This window comes from Macaca mulatta, chromosome 1 (assembly GCF_049350105.2).
Source record: "Macaca mulatta isolate MMU2019108-1 chromosome 1, T2T-MMU8v2.0, whole genome shotgun sequence".
In the NCBI taxonomy this organism is placed as follows: Eukaryota; Metazoa; Chordata; class Mammalia; order Primates; family Cercopithecidae; genus Macaca; species Macaca mulatta.
Window position 1 is genome coordinate 34,147,065 of NC_133406.1, and position 20,918 is coordinate 34,167,982.

The following is a 20,918-nucleotide window of genomic DNA, read 5'->3' on the forward strand; positions in this document are numbered from 1 at the left end:
ATAATCCCAAATAATTTTCCACAGTGGTTGTACTAATTTATACTCCCACCAGATGTTTTGAGTGTTTCAAATGTTTCACATTTTCATCAACATTTGGTATTTTAAGTCTCCATTTTAATGTTTTATTGAATATGTAAAGGTATTGCCCTGTGGTTTCAGTTTGTATTTGCATGATAACTAATGAGATTGGGAGCCTTTCATATGTATATCAGCTACTCATACATATTTTTTAAGAGCATAGTCAAGTCTTTTGTTCAATTTTCCATTGAGTTGTCTGTCATTTTCTTCATAATTTATATAATTTCATCATAATTGTATGCATGTTAATTATTTTTCAGCAATATGCTCTTTCATATCTTCCAACACTATGACTAACTTTTCTTGCTCATAAACACATCTTTAGACGAACTGAAGTTCTTTTTTTTTTTTTTTTTTCGAGAGACGGGGTCTCGCTCTGTTTTCCAGGCTGGAATGCAGTGGTGCCATCATAGCTTACTATAGTCTTGAACTCCTGGGCTCAAGAGATCCTCCCACCTCAGCCTCCCAAGTAGCTAGGACAACAGTTGCTTGCCACTACACCCAGCTAATTTTTAAATTTTATGTAGAGATGGAGTCTAGAAAAGGCACCAACTCCTGCCAGTATCTAACATCAAACTCAAGTTAACCAAAGCCTCTTCTTTAAACCTGAGCAAAGGGATAATCAAAGTAAACTGCTTTCATGAGACACAGGGGCAAGCTTGTATTCACTTAATAATTTTGCCTTTACCTAAATTAATATAACTTATTATAGTCCTTGATACCAAATAATTTAAATGTTTAGCTACCTGTGAAATTCCTTTCCTGTCATTTTCAAAACTAGGCTGGGCTTATGACCTTTTTGTTGAAAGCATTGCTAATTCTTTATGTTTTATTTTGCCTCTAAAATGTAAAACTGTTCAGTCCCCCCAGGCCCAAAAACAATTATGGAAGAAGTGGGCGTGTGAGATTATATGGACCAGATTTTGAGAGATAAAATTAATTGAGACCCTCCAAATCAAAGACAGGCACATAGATGCTAACAAAATGCTTGTGTTTTATATAACTAATTACTACAAGCCAAGATTATAGTAACTCAACACACATAAATTAGTTTTATAACCTTATTTTTTGACTTTTAGTTTTGACTCTTATATTACTTAAAAGAGGTTTAAGAGTTAATAAGTGTCTGCCCACCTTTGTTTCCATCTGGCGTAAAACAATTAATTAGCTATAAGTCTTTTAACTCTAAGTCCCTTGACCATAGGGATCCCAACAAAGGACATAATGGACCTGGGGCAGATAGCACACCACCCCAGCATCAGGGTGAGACAAGAGGAAAGCTTGACTATTAATACTATTTCTGGAGTGCCTTGACAAAAAGGGAAAATATAAACTGAAAAAAAAAAATCCATAGGCCCTCTACACACTGAGTAGATCCCCCACTTTGGCCAAAGGGAATTCCCTCCAAACACTAAAAAATCTAATTCAAGCCTGATGAGAAATAAAGGGTCAGACACACCTCACTATGCTCCCAACCCCTAATGTTTAAGCCAGGATCAGAGGCCATTCCAAATTATAACAATAAAGTATTGCCCTTTCCTACACAAAAAAGAATACTTTTTTTCTTCAATCAGGAGACTTAGCCTTACTGGGAGAAAAAAAAAAAAAAAAAAAAAAGGATACCTTAAGGATCAATTACAACCAAAAGGGAAGGGCCCCTATCAAGTATTATTAAATACCCTCACCATATTAAACCTTTAAAACATAACTACTTGGGTACACCTCTCCAGAATAAAACGTGTTTTTTTATGAGTCACAGGCACCATAACGTACATCTGGGAAAGAAGCCATGACCTTTGAAAGACCTCCGCTACCTATTTAAAATAACACACGGCTAAAAGTAATAACATGATACTGTGGATGGGAATAGGAGCATTAATTCTTCTCTTCTTCTTGATTATATTTCTTTTCTATCACTTTGGCCAACTACCTTCTCCTAGAAAACACCTCTTGTATCCTTATTGGGTGTAGAGACTCTTCTAAGGCCCAACTAGACACCATGTTGGCACTATTAATCCTGTTTGCTCTCTCAATTAACCTAATCCAGGGTGGGTGGGAGTAAAACTCTATAATAAAATATTTCAAAAATTATAGCATCAGGGAATCATCTTTGTGATTACTAAATTTGTCATCAACATTTCCAGAATAGCAAATTCCACCTTCTGGCCTATCCAGAAAAATCTCATGGCCATCTCCCCAGACCTCCTGACTAATCACTGCAATCTCAAAGTACCCAGTCCCCTACTTGTTAGGTGAAACTCTTCCCCACTTAATGGATTCCACATAAACCCCCTGCCACTATTACCCAGACCTGGAAAGTTGGCTATCTTTACCTCTAGTGCACTAATAATTCTATCTTTTGTACCTACTGTTGTGTTAATGACACAAAAACAAAAGTTTCCCTTCAGTGCTCTAATCTAACTCTAAGTTGCCAAGTTCCCAAGGTCATAGCAAGGTAAATGGGATTCCACTTGTGTGCAAAAAATCTGTTTGTAGGTCTTCTCCTCAATCAAAACACACAGGGGAAAAGCAACTGCCTAATTGGGGAAGGTGGAAGCACAGCCCCCTTCTAAAGAACAAGGATAGTTTGACCACCCCCACTGGAGCAGGGGAGAAATATCTCTACAGACCCAATTTGGCCACAAAGGATAGACATCACACCTTGTGGAACCTCTGTGCCCCAACTGGGCTCATTTTTGTTTGTGGTCATGAGTGGGAAACATTCATATCTCATAACCATTCCCGACTTGCTGGGGAGCCATGTGTTCTTTTAGGCATAGCTTTCCCTTATATATCAAAAAGGTGAAATGGGTAAATATACATTAGCCATGCTTACCCCTATGGAGATCACTGTCTATAACCCCTTAAGACCCAGGAATACTAGAAATAAATGAGCAATAGGGTTGATTCTGGCAGGAATTGGGGCAGCAATAAGACTAATGGACCCCTGGGGTGGCTTTGCCTACCATGAGTTAGCCCTGAAATGCTTGACTCAAACCCTACAGTCATTAGCCACCAACACAGATTAGGCATTAAAGGAAATTCAAAAACTCCTAGACTCTTGGGCAAATATAATTCTTGATAACAAACTAGTGCTGAATTATTTAGTAGATTATTAAACAAGGCAAGTCTATGCAGTTATTAATAAAATCTATACATATATTAATATTAATAACTTTAAACAGATTGAGGTTAACCTTCAAAAAAATCTATGAACAAACTACCTGATAACATAAATACAATGAGGACACTGGCCCCAGCTGTATTTGGTTGACTATCAAAAATGTTCTCCCAAGTCTTACCTGGTTCTTACCTCTCCTAGGACTTTTATTATAAAAGCTAATGATAGCTTTCTTGTTGTTACTAGTTTTTGTCCTTTGCTAATTTAACCTCTTTCTTCTTTTTTTTTGTTTTGTTTTTGAGATGGAATCTCGCTCTGGCTCTTGTCGCCCAGGCTGGAGTGTAATGGCGGGATCTTGGCTCACTGCAACCTCTACCTCTTGGGTTCAAGTGATTCTCCTACCCCAGCCTCCCGAGTAGCTGGAATTACAGGTGCCCACCATTACACCTGGCTAATTTTTGTATTTTTAGTAGAGATGGGGTTTCACCATGTTAGTCAGGCTGGTCTCGAACTCCTTACCTCAGGTGATCCGCCTGCCTCAGCCTCCCAAAGTGCTAGGAAAATAGGCATGAGCCACTGCACTCCGCCTCAATTTAAGCTCTTAAGAAAGTTTGTATCTTCTAGATTACAACAATTCCATGTAAAAATGATAGCGGCAAAAGGCTTCCAACCCATCCCATCTTCTGAGTCGAAAAATAAAAACACCCTCCCTTTAGGCCCCTTAGGCCAGCTATCCAAAGATTTTTCTTCCCCCATTGCTAGGCAGAAAGCAAAGTAAAATTAGCAGAAAGTACTCAGAGAAGATAGACCTCCACCCTTCTGCGGCCCCCTAAGGATTAAGGAGGAATATCTAATATCTGAGGGGGGCAGGTAAGGTAGAAGATCAGTAGGACTTGTTTTGTAAGCATTGGTCAGGGCCCTGCTAATCACAGCAGGATCTGGTTGAAACAGGCTACAGTGAAGAAGCCAGCCAAAACCAGCAGATGGCAATAAAAGTGACCTCTAGTTGCCCTCATTGCTCATTAGCATAAAGACACTTCCAGCAGCACCATGGCAGTTTATAAATGCCATGGCAGCATGCTATGGCAATGACCCAAAAGTTACCCTATATAGTTCTGAAAACTCCTTGCCCCTTTTCCAGAAAGTTCTGAATAGCCCATCTCTTAATTAGCATATAATTAAAAGTGGTTATAAATATGACTGCCAAAAGCTCCTAGGCTGCTACTCTAAGAACACTGTCTATGGGGTAGCCCTGCTGTGAGAGGAGTGATACCTCTGCTGCCTCTTCATAAAAACTGCTGTCTAACACCACTGGCTCACCTTTAAGTTCTTTCCTGGGCAAAGCCAAAACCTCTCCTTGGCTAAGTCCCAATCTGGGGCCTTGCCTGCCCTGCATCAATTTTCTGAGAAAGTGGAGTTGAATTTTATCAAATGCTTTTCCTGCATCTATTGAGATGATATTTTTGTCTCTTTGTTCTGTTACTATATTAACTCACATTAAAAAAAAAATTTAATGTTAAACCAACCTAAGATATTTGGAAAACCAACAACCAATCACATCGTTTTGAATTCTGTTTGAGAATATGTTGTTGGTTTTTCATCTACATTCGTTAGAGTTTGGCCCTAATTTTCTTTATTTTACTATCTTGTCAGGTTTTATGATCAAAACTAAATAAATAGGTTTCTTAAATACGTTTCTTTTTTCTCCAGTTCTCAGTTCTATGAAATATTTTGTGTAAGGTTGGTGTTAATTTTTTGAGGATTCATTAGTGAAACCATCTGAGCCTGGAGTTTTCTTTGAGGAAAAAAATACAATTATAGATTAAAATTGTAAAACAAAGGTGGAGAAATTTGTGTTTTCTACTTATCTTAAGTCAATTTTAATAAGTTGGGTTTTTCAAATAATTTGTCTATTAAAAATCTAAAATATCAAATTAAGTTTTTCATAATGTTCTGCTATTTTCTTTGTTATGTTTCTACAGAATCTGGTATACTTTTTCACTCATGCTATTGTTAGTTTGTGGCTTATCTCTTTTGTTTTTACTGCTCAGTCTTGCTAGAGAGTTATCATTTTCATTAACCTTTTATTAATCTTTTTATATGACCAACCGAAGATATATATGATCTTATTTTTCATTATTTCCTTTATATTTGCATTAACTTGTTCTTTTTCTAGTAATTTGAGGTGATGCATAGGTAATTGATTTTTGTCCTGTTTTTAAATTTTATACATGAAGGCCATACATTTCCTTTTAAACAAGACTTTAGCTACATTTCATAAGTTTTCACACCTTATTTCTGTTACCATTCAATTCAAACCATTGTTATTTCTTTTTTTACTCCTGAGTTATTTATAAGTGTGCTGTTTAACTTGAAAACATATGTGGATTTGGGATTTTTTTTTTTAAAAAAAACTTATAGCTAGATTCTTCTGTGGTCAAAAATATATTCTATGTTTCAATTCTTTGAAATTTGTTGAGCCTTGAATTATGGATCAGTCTATGGTCAATATTAGTAAGTATTACATGCGCTTTGAGAGGAATGTGTGGTCTGCAATTGTTGGATAAAACATTCCATATATTTAAAATTTCCTATTTGTCGATCGTGTTGTTGAAATTTCCTATATTATATATATTTTGTATATATTGATTTTTCCCAATATTTTGTGTACTGTTTCCATCAGGTACTGAGAGATATGTATTATATTCCTCCAACAAAATCTTGGACTTCTTTGTTTCTCTTTTAGTTTTGTCATTTTTGAGACATTTAGAGGCTATATTATTAAATGTGAAGGCAGTCTTTCTTTACTTTGCCTGGTAGTGTGAAACCACAAAATGACTATACAAGTTGCAACTATGCAATGTAACCTTAATAATCAATGGGAAAAATTACACTTATTTCATGATATATAAAAGGTTTTTTTGTAACATTAAATGCTCTCTTATTTTTAGTTATAAGTATGTAGAAAAATGGAAAAACAACTAGTGAAACTGATACTTAGTTCACTAGAATTTGAAACAGAAACACAAAGAAATAAAGTGTTTCCTTTTTTGTGAAAAAAAAAGAAAACTTACGAAGACTAGTTTAAACATTGTTTACCTTTTCCTCTTTATATGACTTACATTACAAAGCAAGCAGTTCTTCTGTGTGTTGATGAATTGTCATGTTTCTTGTGAAGTATGAATCCACTTCCAGCATTTTATCCTTTGCACTTTCAATGTTATGAAATATCTCTGAGAGTTCCTTTAACATACGCTTTTTTCTTGACATCACTTCTGGGACAGCTTCTTCCTTTTTGTCACAACTTATTTTTTTAATTTATATCAATAATTTCACTTTCACTGACTTTCTCTGGCTGTATTCCCAGAGTCTCTTGAATGGCAGTAGAGAGTCAACATTCCCAGAGTCAGCTATTTCTTTTATAACTCCATTTATCTTTGATTCAAATTTCACTTCCCAACATTATCATTTTTCATTTATTTGCTGCATGTTCATCATTTTTAGCTAATTCTCTCTTTTGATTATCCATTTTTGTAAAGTGTCATTTAAGTTTATCACTAGGAGACAAAATGGTAACATAAGTATACACTTTTTAGTTTCTGTATGAATGAAATAACAGATACCCAGTGACCAGTCAGTGACAGACTTTGAATGAAATGATGTGATTGGTCACCCATCATTATTCACATTTGTAATTCACATGGTGATTTTTGAATTGAAAGACTAATAGTGAAGTGGGTACTTTATACAGTTAAAATTAATATATTGTGCAAACTGAAATATGAATCATGTTCTTGGGAGACTGGTTTTAGTTAGCTAAATTGTTATAACTGATATTCATCCATGTGAGAACTGTGTAAACTGGAAACTGTCAGTATATAATTTTAGATTTTTTTATCTTTTAGGTGAATTATCTCTTTTAAAACTAACTTTAAAAGCCATCTAGCAACACTTCTTGCTTTATCATAACCTTTGTCTGGTTTTATTGTATCCATGCCGATACTGAATAACATTTTATATTTGTGTATTGTGTCTTCTTTTATCCTATTACTTTTAACTTTTCTTTATAATCATATTTAATATGCTTAGTTTGTTGTCAACATATTATTTTTTATATATATGCAATCTAAAATTCTCTGTTTTCTAGTTGGAGAACTTAGTACAATTACGTTTAATGTAATTAATAATGTTTAGTTTTAAACTTACCAACTTACGGTTTCTTATTCATTTGTTCTTTGTCTCTTTCTTGTTATTTGTCTCTTTCTTGCTTTTTTATAAAATACATAGTTTGATTATGTGATTTCTCATTCTATTAGTTTGTTAGTGTATTAGTCAGTGTTCTCCAGAGAGAAATAATATGATGTATCTACATATAAATAGATAATAAGAGGGTATTCATCAGGAGAATGGCTCACACAATTATGGAGGGCAATTGGTTCACACAATTAAGTCTCATGATAGGCCCTCGGCAAGCAGGAGACCTGGGACGCTGGTAGCATGACTCAGTCCAAGTCCAAAAGCCTCAGAACCAAGGAAGCCAATGGCATAATTCTGAGGCCAAAGGCTCAGGAGCCCCACGAAGCTGCTGGTACAAGTCCCAGAGTCCAAAGGCTTAAGAACCCAGAGTTCTGATGTCCAAGGGCAAAAGAGAAAGAGTTTCCTGCTCTGGAAGAGGAAGAAAGAAAATTCTCCCCTTCTTTCACCTGTTTGTTCCATCTGGGCTCCCAGCTGATTAGATGGCACTCATCCACACTGAGGGTGGATCTTCCTCTGTCAGTCCACTGACTCACATGACAGTCTCCTCCAGAAACACCATACAAGCACACCCAGAAATAACGCTTTACCAGCCATCGAGGCATCCCTCAATCCAGCCAAGCTGACATTTAAAATTTACCATCACAGTGAGCTATACTTTTATTTTCTCAGTGGTTAGTCTTGAGGTTGCAACACACGCACTAACTTGTTAAGAGACTGGTATAAATTAATACTCTCACAATTTTATAATACCTTAGAATGCTTTTCCTCCATTTATTGCTTTCTGCATTTTTAAAGTAAAATGAATTTAAATTCCCTAATATTTACCCTCTCCAGTGCTCTTTAATCCTTTCTACATTTCTATGCTTCTATTATTTTTGTTTAGCTTGAGGAAATTCACTTTTATTATTTCTTTTAATGCGGGCCTGCTGACAATGAGTTCTTTCAGTTTTTGTGTGGCTAAAATATTTTTAGTTGGCATTCATTTTCAAAGGATATCTTTGGTACAAAATTCTAGGTAGCCAGATGTTTTCTTTTATCCTTTGGAAGATGTTATCCTGTTATCTTTTCACTTCTATATTTTGGAGAGTTAGCTGTACATCTGATATATATTTGAAGGCAATGTCTTTTATTCCCTGGTGCTTTTAATATAGTCTCTCTGTTTTTTGTCTTCAACAGTCTTTCTATGATGTTCCCAGGCCTACCTGTCTTTGCATATGTCTTGTTTGTGAAGCTTCTCCAATCTGTGGCTTAGTGTCTTAGTTTCAAAAAAAAAAAGTTTTGGATATTCCTTCTGCTCATTTACTTTTTTTTTCTTAGTTGCCAAATATACATACATTACACCTTTTTGCTGTGTATCTTTTTCACTTTTCTATTCTTCTGTTTGTTATTCCCTTCCTTTTCATGCTGTAGTCTGATTACTATACACTGAGCTATCTTCTGTTTTAATAATCCCAAATTTTGCTCAATATAATCAGCAATTAAACTATTTATTAAATCCTTAGTTTTGCTATTGTATTTTAACTCTAGAATACCTATTCAGTTTTTCCTGTGTATTCTTTGTGAAATTCTTCATCTTACAGTCTATTTAAAAACATATTAATCACAATCATTTTTAATTCTGCATCTGATAACACCAATATCTTGATGGAGAGGTCTGTTTAGGTTGACTTTAAAATATCGTATTTATTTGGGCTTTTCTACTATTATACTAATAATGTTTTAAGTGAATATCAGATACAATAAATTGTAGAGGCTCTGACTAATAATATCTTCCTTTCAAGATTTTTTTTTGGACGCTTGGTAAGATTTGGGAAAGATCACTTTAATTCAATGAATAATTAAGATAATTCAAGCTTGTGCTTTATTTGTGAGCCTTTATACATTCTTTTTTTCAGTTTTTTCTTTCTTCTAAGGCTTGACTCTTCAGGAGTCTCAACTAAAAGCTTGGATTAGGACCTCCACATTGACAGTCTTTGAAGTACAATTTCTATTTCATCAGCAGTGTGCCTGCTAAAAACTCTCCTTAGTTTTTTGGCCTCTCTATTGCCAATTTCTACTTGGCCTTTTATACTCTTAGTTTGCATTGCTTAGGATTTGAAGAATACCTCAAAGGTTAAAGTAACACAGAATATAAAGTTCCCTTCAATGTGTTCTTTTTTTTTTTTTTATTAGACTTTTAAGTCCTGACTACTTGGTTGCCCTCAAATGCTTTTCAACTTTTTTGTATACTTAATTCATGTTTTATGATTGTTCTTGCCAGGACAGTTTGTTGTATTACACGCTACTCTATCATAGCTGAAAACAGAAATCTCTGGAATTGTTTTAATATATGTCAATTAGCTACATCTTACATTTCAGGTATGTACCTTGTTTTAGTCTGCCTTCTGATGCTCTAATAGAATACCACAGACTGGTTAGTTTATAAAGAAAAGAAGTTTGTTTGGCTCATAGTTCTGGAGACTAGAAAGTCCAAGAGCATGGCACTGGCATCTGCTCAACATCTGGTGAAGGCCTTGCTGCATCAAAACATGGTACCAGGGTAGAAGGGCAAAAGAGAGCATGTGAGAGAGAGCTCACTTTTATATAAAAGACACTCCTATGATAACTAAACCACTCCCACGATAATGGCATTAATCTATTCATGACATCAGGGTCCTCATGACCCAATTGCCTTTGAAAGGCTCTGTCTCTTGACACAGTGCAAGTAAATTTCCAAGACATTAACTTTTGGGGACTACATTTAATCTATAGCATACCCAGTTCATACTAAAACTGATTCAGGAGTAATAGTCTTTGTATTAGAAAAAATTATTAATATCATTGAAAGTTCAGTTACTATATAAGACCTATTAAGAAAATTTAGTCTTCACAAATCAATACAACACCAAATAACTTAGAAAGTGATTTTTAAAGATAAGGTGGTTAGCTTTAAAAAAAAAAAAAACACACACACACACACACAAAAACCTTTCAGAGAAATATAGGATTTCTGACTATTCTTCCTTTTAGTACACTTTAATCCTGATTTGATACACAAATATGATTAGTATGCAGTAGTTCAGAGACAAGTTTACTACAAATGAGAAACAATGATAGTGGAAAACATTAGTCTTGAAAATATCTTCCCAAAATCTTTCATTGACTAAAATCTTACTTGCCAAAAAAAATTTCTGTCATTTTAGTCTACATTTACTGAAGTAATACTCTTAGTTTTTCTTTTCTTCTAATCTTGAGCTAATAGACAAAAAGCGTAAGAATTTTCTTAAATATAAAATGTAGAGTCTTATTATTTACATAATAAGCACATTTTATAGCCATTTATGGTTTACAAAGTACATTCTCTTGCACTATTTGTATTTGATCCCTAGTATAGCCTTGTGAGTTTGGCAAGGTAGGTGTTTTCCAGTTTTACAGGTGAGTAAAATAAGAATCAAAGACTCAAAGTACTTTTTCTACATCACTCAAGAATAAAATAATAAATCGGACGCTCACATTTATGCCTCTTGATTCTAATCCAATGTTTATCCATCTATACTATGTTCCTTCCTTCAATCAGCATTCATTAAGCACCTATAATATGCCAAAACCAGAATTAAACACTGGTGACAGACAAGAACATAGCACGAGCAAGAAAACAAATTAAAACATATGTTGAATTGTAAGGAAAGGCATCCTATCGTCTTTTGCTGGGTTTCTTCTAAATTCTTGAAAGACCATGTATCTATTAATCTAGTTCACAGGATTTGTTAAATACTTATTGTCAACTCTTGGTGTCATTGGGGGATTGAGAAAGAAACAGAAGGTATAATTCTTCCCAGAAAGTCCCTTGTATCTAAGTAATATTGACAACAAATGAAGCAATTTGAGAAGCAGATACTCAATAAGTACTTCTTGTTTGGTTTCATAGGGAGCCCGTCAACATATGCAAAATCATATGTTCATGTTTATTTTCATGGCTCCTCTAAAATGTCTGCAATTTGGAATGGTCCCATTCAGGCTGGACTGGTTAGCAATCCTAAAAGCAACCACCACATGCTCACAGTATTTTAAATACCAGGGTCTTCCACATCAGTTATAAATTACAGACCACTGCCTGGAAACCCTTGCTACAATAAAGCCCAAAGCCTCTTAACCATAATTTCCTCTCTTCCTTTGTTTGGGTTCGACTATCCAAACACTGACTGAATCTTTAACAGAAAATGCAATACATGTTTAATTGATTGGATTTCAAAGATGAAAATTTCTAACACCAGGCATCAAAGAAGAAGAAACGCATTGATTGAAATTTACTCTATTCCTGATTTTTTTAAATCAATTCTCATATAAATTCTTACCAGAGATATAATTTTTCTCATTCTAAAAATGATTATCTTAAAATTCAGAGATGGCTAAGCACTTTAGATAACATGGCTAGTAGAGCTACAGATAGGATTAAAATTCAAATCCAGTTTATGGAAAAACTCATGGTCCTTTCTCTCAATACCAGGAAACATTTTCTATAAAGAAAGCAGAGAAAAAAATACTTTAGGGTTTATGGTCCATACAGTCTGTATCACAACTACGTAACACTTCCATTAGCGTGAACGTAGCTGTAGTCAATATGTAAATGAACAAGCATAACTATATCTCAACAAAATTATATTTATGAACTCCGAAGTTTGAATTTCGTATGATTTTCATATTATTCATCTTTAAAGTTTTTTTTAACCATTCAAAAATGCAAAAACTATTCTTAGCTCACAGGATGTACAAAAACAGGCAGTGGGTCAGATTTGGCTTGTGGACAATAGTGTGCTAACCCCTATTCTATATCATGTTTCCAGTAAATATTAAAGATATTTATGAGTGTTTGCTTTATTTCCACACCATGACAACATTCACTTTTAATTCCACTTAGTAAACACTGCCTCATATGAACAATATGTTGTGATATGGAGGGATCCAAAGAATGAATGAATTACCATGTTCACCCTTAAGGTACATACATAGCAGTGAACATGTTTACAAAAATATGGTAGAAGACAGAAAGTTGTGAGTCGTGTGCTACAGATACAGTAAAGTGAAAAACAGACTTGAAAGAACCTGGTAACTGATTGGACATAAGGAGATAGAGATAAGCATTATCTCAGGCTGAATTATTTCATTTGTCACATCTTCCACACCTGTTTACACACACACACACGCACGTGTGCTCACGCACGCACACACACACACACACACGGGTTTAGTCATTTTAATCATAACAGATTTATTTTAGTGCTGAAATATGTCAGAGTTTTCACTTTTCTATAACATTCCTGATGGGAAGCTCATATTTTTTTCCTTCTCTGTAAATGATTTACTCATTATGTCTCCCCAAGAAATACAAACTTACCTTCTACTTCTATCATTTAGCTCAAGGATTATTTCCATTATAGAACCTAACCCTTTCTAAACTCTTCTCCTGAGTCCCAGGTGGTATAATTGATCGCTTCATCCTCGATACACACTTCTCACAAAGTGCCTGTATACTCCACTTTTCTTGTTTACCTATTTCTTCATCCCGTGAACTATAAGGATCTCAGGGCAGAGGCCATGTGTGGTCAAGATTGTGTGTTCAACACTGAGTGCAGAACCTACTTATTGTAGTGCTCAAAACTGGTGAACGCATGAATAAATGATGGGATATTAAGTCTCAGCCTTGGCAATGGAGAGTGTATTGATAATATTATTTATGGCACAGAACAGAGGTAAATAAGTATGACTGTACACTGGTCTAGATTGAAAAGAGGATGGCCACTACCATTTCTTCTGAGGCCAGATAATAGTGGCAAACCACCTCTTCTTGCAAAGCCTTTTAAAAGATGGGCTGCAGTTTGAGTGGAAATCACATCAAAGGGAATTTTTCAAGAATGAGGAGAATTGGTGATTCTCTTTGTTTGTGGCAGGTTGGATTTGGATTCTCTAAGAAATATATTCTGAGATGGAATTTGGTATGCAGGCCATTTACTAAGGAGTGGTCTAGGGATCACCATCTGTGAGCAAGAAGGGAAAGAAGCATAAGTGGGTAAAAAAGGAAGTAGAGCAGCTTTAATGTTAGACTCAGCTGACCTCTTCTATGGGAAATAATATATATGATCACAAAGGGCAAGGCAGTTCAAAGTAGAATAATACTGCTGTAAGGTCCTAACATTATTCGTGGGGTAGTAATATTTTTTGGAAGTAGATTGCAATAAGCTAGAGATGCAAATTGTAATCTGTAGAATAAAAATACACATATGCACAAATAGCTATAGAGGAAAAGTCAAAGAGAAGATTAATGGAATAATAAAATTAATTGATTCAAAGAAGGCAGGAAAAGAGGAACCAAGAAATGAATAATTGTTGGAAACAATAGAAAATAAATACCAATATGGTAGACTTAAACCCACCTATATCATTAATTACATTATTTAAATTATCTAAAAACTCCATATAAAAGGCAGAAATTGTCATATAAAAAGAACCAATTACAAAAACTGTTTATATAAAACACACTTCAAATAAAAAGACATGTACATCAAACATAAAAGAGTGGAAAATTATGTACCATGTAAATCCTAAACATAAGAAAGTTGATGTGCCTTGTTAATATCTGTCAAAATAGATTTCAAAACAGTGTATTACCAGAGATAAAGGAGCATATTTCATAATGATAAATAGGTTAATTTCTAAAATAGACATAATAATCATGTTACAAATTGAAGCACTTAAGAAGAGAAGCTCAAAAGAAGTGAATTATAAATTAACAGAAATAATGAGCAAACAGCCAAATTCATAATCATAGTTGGGGATTTTTTTCACCTATCTGTTAATAATTCATTTAATAAGTAGGCCAAAAAATCAGAACAGATATATAAGATTTGAAGATCATTATCATATATCATGACCTAACTCACATTTGTAGAAACACTACACTCAAAATAACTGTAGAATGCTCACGGAACGTTCACCAAGACAGACCATATACTAGACCATAAGACAAGTCTCAATGAATTTGTAATGTTTGAAGCATACAGATAAATTATAGCAAGATATCTAGGCCATCTCCAAATTAAGCAATACATTGCTAAATAATTCAAAGGCCAAAAAACATTGTATAGAGGAAATTAGAATATATTTTGAGCTGAATTATAATGAAACAAAATTGAAATTTGTGGATGCAATTAAAAACAGTACTTACAGGGAAAGTTATAGCATTTAAAATGCTACATTTAGGAAAGAATCAAAATAAGATAAACAATCAGAGTTTCTACCTTAAACAATTAGAAAAAGATCAAATTAAAATCAATTAAAATATAAAGTAAAATCACGGAGAAAAGCAGAAGTTAGTAAAATAGAAAAAACTTCAATATCATTACTATTATTTTACTTTCTCTGGAAATAGAATCTAGCCAGTGCAGTTAGACTTTTGATTTTATACTTTATGAGATGTAAAGGAAGTTAAACATCAAATATGAAAGAAGGAAGTAAAATTTTAGTTAGCATTGAAAAGAGAACAACCTGAAAATTATTTCACTTGGTATCACAGTTTAATACAAAATTAAGGTGAAAATAAATATGCTGACTAATTTAAACAATCACCAGTAAAAATGAAAATATCTCAATAGCAATAAAAATGGTAAAATAATTAGAAATAAAACTAAAAATAAATTTGAAAGATCTATATGAAGAAATGCTACTGAGAGATAACATGAGGGCTTGAATAAACGAAGAGGCACAAACTGGTCCTGTATAGAAAGACTCAGTATCATATGAATGCTGATTCTCCCTAAATTTTAAATTTCCCATAATCCCAGTACAATCCTAACAAGATTTTTAAAAGAATTACAGAGTTGATTTTAATCAGTTGATTTTAATGTTGTTGTTTTTTTTTTTTAATTTTTTTGTGGAGATTCTGAAAAAGATGACTAATGGAGGCCTGGCCTTATCAAAATATTAAAATACATCCTAAAATTATAGTCCTTAACACATCAAGGTGCTAGAACATAAATAAACAGATCAATAGAACAGGGAAGTTCAGAAATATGCCCAAACATGTACTTAACCTTAAACATAGCAGTTTAAAGACAATGAGACTAGTACATCATTTCCACGTATCCTTGCCCAAACCCAATATTACCCAATTATCTAAATTTAATTAAGATGATGGGAAAAAAGGTGATATCTTACTTTTGTTATATTTTTTATTTTTCTGATTATTGGTAGGGTATAGCATCCTTTACACAGTAATTATCAGGAATTTAGGGGGTTTTTTTGTCGCTTTAATTATTAGTTTTTGCTAAGATTGCAAAGATGCCTTTTCATTTTTAAATTGGTTTTATGCTTTTGCCTGTCAAACTTTAGCCTTTAATATATTCAACATTTGTTTTTGTATATAGAATGAGATATGGATCTACTTTTAAATACATGTATAATCCAATTTTTCTAGTATCATCTGTTAAAGCATCCACCCTTGTCCTAGTGATTGTAGAGTCCTGTGTTGATTACACACCAAGTTCTAGATATTACATTATTCTAATTTTTAACTCTCTTTTATATTCCACTGGTCTTTTCACCTGTTTCTTTTACCAGCAATACACTGTTTTCATTACTGTAGCTTTAACCATATGAACATAGCTAGCAGGACATGTCCTCTCTCCCACTTTCTTACACGTCTTTTTCAAAACTGAATTAATTTTGAAACCAATGAGAATGAAGACACAACGTACCAGAATTTCTGGGACATATTTAAAGCCGTGTGTAGAGAGAAGTTTATAGCACTAAATGCCCACAAGAGAAAGCAGGAAAGATCTAAGATCGACACCCTAACATCACAATTAAAAGAACTAGAGAAGCAAAAGCAAACAAATTCAAACTTGAATTAGCTATTCGTCATTCATGAACACTTACTCGTTATTTGTGTGCCACTGTGCCTGGCCAAGAAGTCATTATTAAACACACACACACACACACACACACACACACAATTCAGGGACTTGCAACCTATACTCCTTGTTGAGAAAAAATAATAAAACCAGCCAATTTCAAAAATAAAAAGATTTGAAATTTTAGAAGAAGCTTTAAGTCATTTTTTCTGCCTCTGAACTTAACCTCTTCATTTGTATTAATTGATATGATCCTGTGATTTTTCTCCTTTGATTCATCATTATGTTAAATAGCCTTGGTAGATTTTTTTTTTAGCTGCCAAATCATTTTTGCCTTTGTGAAGCAAAACTACATGCTTATTGTATATTTTAAACATATTGTTGGATTTTATTGGGTAATCTTTTATTTTTGACTTTTGCATGTAGAATTATTTTATATATTTGTTTTTTGAATATTCCAATTATAGAAGCCTCATAGAATTGGTTGTACAATTTTCTTTTTTTATTTTCTGGAACCATTTGTATAAAATAAGGATGATCTGTTTCTTCAAAATTTGGCAGCGCCTACCTGTAAAATCAACTGGTGTGGGGCTTACCTGAGAGAATACTTATGACTGTCACTTAAGTTTCTTTGATTTTTATTAATGTCTTATTTTTTCTATTTGTTTCCAATTTTGAATTTTTTGTTATTTCCAGAAATTTATTAATTTCTTCCACATATGCAAATTTAGTGCTGATATTTGTTCATAATGTGTTTTTATTATATTTCAACTCTTTTAGCTGTAGTCGCTACATCCTTTCTTGTGTATATTTTTGAACCTTCTTTTTCCCTTTTTCTTTTTCTTGATTACATATGCATGGGGTTTAGTCTGGCTTATCAGTGTCTTCAAAGTATAACTTTTACTTTCGTTCATCTCTCTTTTTGTTCTCGTTCTTTTGTATTTCATTGATTTCTACTCTTATCTTCATTATTTCCTTGCTTTTTGTTTGTCTGGATTTACACTGATGTTCTTTTTCTAGGTTTTTGTGTTGAAATGTTTGGCTAATTTGTTTTTGGTGTTCCATAATTTTTCCCTCTAAGTATTGCTTTAATTGTGCCTCATAAATTTTGACATATAAAGCTTTTATTGTCATTCAGTCCTAAGTATTTTGTAATGCTCTTATAATTTCCTTTTAAAACCTTAGATTTTTAATAGCATTTTGTTTGTTTGTTTCTAGCACTTATTTTTCAAGGCATAATAACTTTTTATTATGCCAACTGTGTCTTTATTAGAGATTTTTTTTTCTCCTTCTCTTGGCCCTACATTTTATTAGGAAGCACTTAAATAGTGAGTCTTTATTTATTCAGGAATTAAGGGCCAGTCCAAGGTGAAAATATGTGCTCTGTATCATTCACTGGCCAAAAAGTGTCTACCACTTTTACCAATTTTATCTCTATTTTTGTTTTTATACATAAACATCCACAAGATCCTTTTCTCTATTGCTCTTTTCCTTTTTAAATTTGTGTTCCTTATGCTTCTTCCTTTTCTGTCTTCATTTTTGTTTTCCTAATTGTGATTTTTTTTAATTGATGTGTTTCATTTTTTATTTTCTTATAACTGACCAAAAAACCCCCCCCACACACACACATTGTACACTGTAAATGTACCACTTTGTTGCCCAGGTTGGAGTGCAGTGGTGTAATGTTGGCTCACTGCAACCCCCATCTCCTGGGTTCAAAAAAAGAGAAAAGTGGTTCTCTTTTCTCAGTCTCCCGAGTAGCTGGGATTACAGGTGTGCACCACCATGCCCAGCTAATTTTTTTGTTTGTTTGTATTTTTAGTAGAGACGGGGTTTCACCATGTTGGCCAGACTGGTCTCGAACTTCTGACCTCAAATGATCTGCCCACCTCAGCCTCCTAAAGTGCTGAGATTACAGACGTGAGCCACCACGCCCTGCACAATGTGATACTTTTACACACACACACACATTGTGAAATGATTACCACAATCAAGTTTATTGTACATTCTTATATCTTTTCAACTTTGGGTTGCAGAAAAAAATAGAGCAACCATTTAAATTTAAACTTTAGATAAACAGTGAAATTTTTTTTTTAGTATAGTTATCTCCATGCAATATTTGGGCATATTTAAACCTCATTGCTTATCAGATGGTCAAATTCAAGTGCCCATCGTGTGTTTTGGTTTGTTTTGGCTAAATCTGGCAAAATAGTTTATAATTTTAAAAATGTAATTAGTCAGATGCTAATCAGTTATTCCTAGATGACTTCAACCATCCAGGAAACTGTCCAGATATCATAATTTAGCAAAATAAGAAAAAGCCCATGTACAGATGGCACCAAGTCCAATTACTACTTTGGATTATTTGACTGTGCTCATAGGAAAGTTGACAAGACCCTTTGTTAGAGCTGTTTACATTGAATTCTAAGAATATTTGTTATCTGAATTTTCAGCCTGTTCTAGAAAAGGAGCAACAAATTAGTAGGGGATTTAGAAACTGGGAGAAAAGATACACTCAGAAGACCAGTAATATAAGCCTTGTTTTTACCATTAACCAGTTAAGTGACCTTATAAAAATCATATTACCTCTCAGGGCATCAGTTTTCTATTCAAATTTGTTTCAAATGATGCGTTTGGATTAGATGATTTCTTTTGGATCTGCATTTAAGTTTAAGCTTGATGGTGAGTTTATAAAAGAAGATAATAAGCAAATATGATGAATGAAAGTATTACAATCTTAGACTACTAAGTGCTAAAGGCGAAGATAATTATATCTATTAAATAACTTTAAAGCCTTGTTACTCAAAATGTGGTTGGCATGAAGAAACATTGGCATCGCCAGAAAACTAGTCAGAAATGCAGGATCTCAGCTCTAGGAACTCATAATCTGCATTTTCACAAGATCCTCAGGTGATTTGTATGCATATTAAAGTTTGAGGAGCACTGCTTCAGAGGACTGTTATCTTAGCATTTAGTAAGATAATTGATGTTCAAAATGGTTTGAAATTGTCTCCAATTCATCAAGTGAAAATTCAGTTAAGTACAGCAGGGATTCCCAACCCTCAGGCCATGGAGCAGTACTTGTCCATGGCCTGTTGGGAACGTGGCCACACGGAAAGAGGTGAGAATTGGGTGAAAGAATATTGCCCCCCCTGAGCTCCACCTCTTGTCAGATCAGTTGTATTAGATGCTCCTAGGAGAGCACACCTTATTGTGAGCTGCATGTGTGAGGGATCTGGGTTGTGGGCTCCTTATGAGAATCTGATGCCTGATGATCCGAGATGGAACAGTTTCATCCTGAAACCATCCTCCTCCATTCCCTCCATCTCCATCTGTGGAAATAATTGTCTTCCATAAAACAGGTCCCTTGAGCTAAAAAGGTTAGGGACTGCTGAATTTCAGGATTCTCTGCTTAAAGAGGCAGAAAATTGTCTAAGGTGCATTTAAATTATTGCTATATCCATGACTGAAATTTCTAAAATGGTCTTGTGCTTCAAAAGAAAATCTTCTGTTGTTTGGAAAATGAACCTATGTGGATCCCTGCATTTTGTGGGAATCCTGCAAAAGCGCAGATGACTGTGTGTATGTGATTCTCATTTCCATCAAAAACTAACTGAGTGCACTGACAGAGAAGCTCCATTTCTCAGTGGGTGAATAGTTTATTCTGAGGGTAAAGCACTCATTTCCTTCCTTCCTGTTTCATTGTTACTAATCTTTTTACTGATTTTTACATGAAAGCTTTTTCCAGTCCCAGACATGGCAACTTCACAGACTTATGAATAATTGGGATAGCAATGCTTTTTTATCCAGGATAGAATCCTACCCAGCTGGGGAACGCTCTCATGACTTTCTTCGTTTATGCATTCTTGTTCCCAAAATAATCCTCTCCAGCTATATTCCATAACACCTTTTCTCAATTTCAGGCTTTGTCTTAAATGGGGTTTCCCCAGGATTCAGACTCTGAAAGGAGGATTTGCCAGCAGATAGTTTATTGAGAATCTGACTCAGAGCAGCATCTGTGAAGGAGTGAAAGAACCAGCATTGGACAGAGGAAGGAGGGGAACTGAAACAGCCCCCCGCAGGTGTCAGCATCCCACAGAGAGCTGGGATGGCCCTTCAGAGTTGTCCCACTCTGTATACCACTCACCCCAACCAAAAGGTCATTGGACATTGCCTGTCCACTCCACCACCCACTCCAGGAAAATGGCATGGCCTTGTGTAGGGAGGTTTTCCCCCCTCTGAGGGCAGTTTCTGGAAAGATTCTTTCCAATGAGCTAAATGCCAGAGTCATAAAAAAGGGGATGCAGATGACACATCACAGTACTCAATACAAATTTGATTTTGTCTCTTTCTGACACTCCTTCCAAGTTCTATAAGCTCTTCTAACACAGAATCTCTGCAGACTTAGCCTTGATGTCTAAAATCACAGTTTGAGGACATGCTCTCAGAAAGAATTGAGCCAGCCATCTGATTCTGATCTAACCCCCTTCCATGGACTTGACAAATCATACATTTTTGAATGTCTACCCCTAGTTGGGGTGGGATTATAGTGGTTCCCCCTTCATTTCAAAATATTA

At 34.5% G+C, this 20,918-nt stretch overlaps 1 protein-coding gene across 1 annotated transcript in view; it reads left to right on the forward strand.

Moving 5' to 3' along the window:
* Positions 1 to 20,918, forward strand: part of PAPPA2 (pappalysin 2) — a 303,315-nt gene that overhangs the window by 161,407 nt on the left and 120,990 nt on the right. The gene's annotated exons all lie outside the window — the stretch shown is intronic.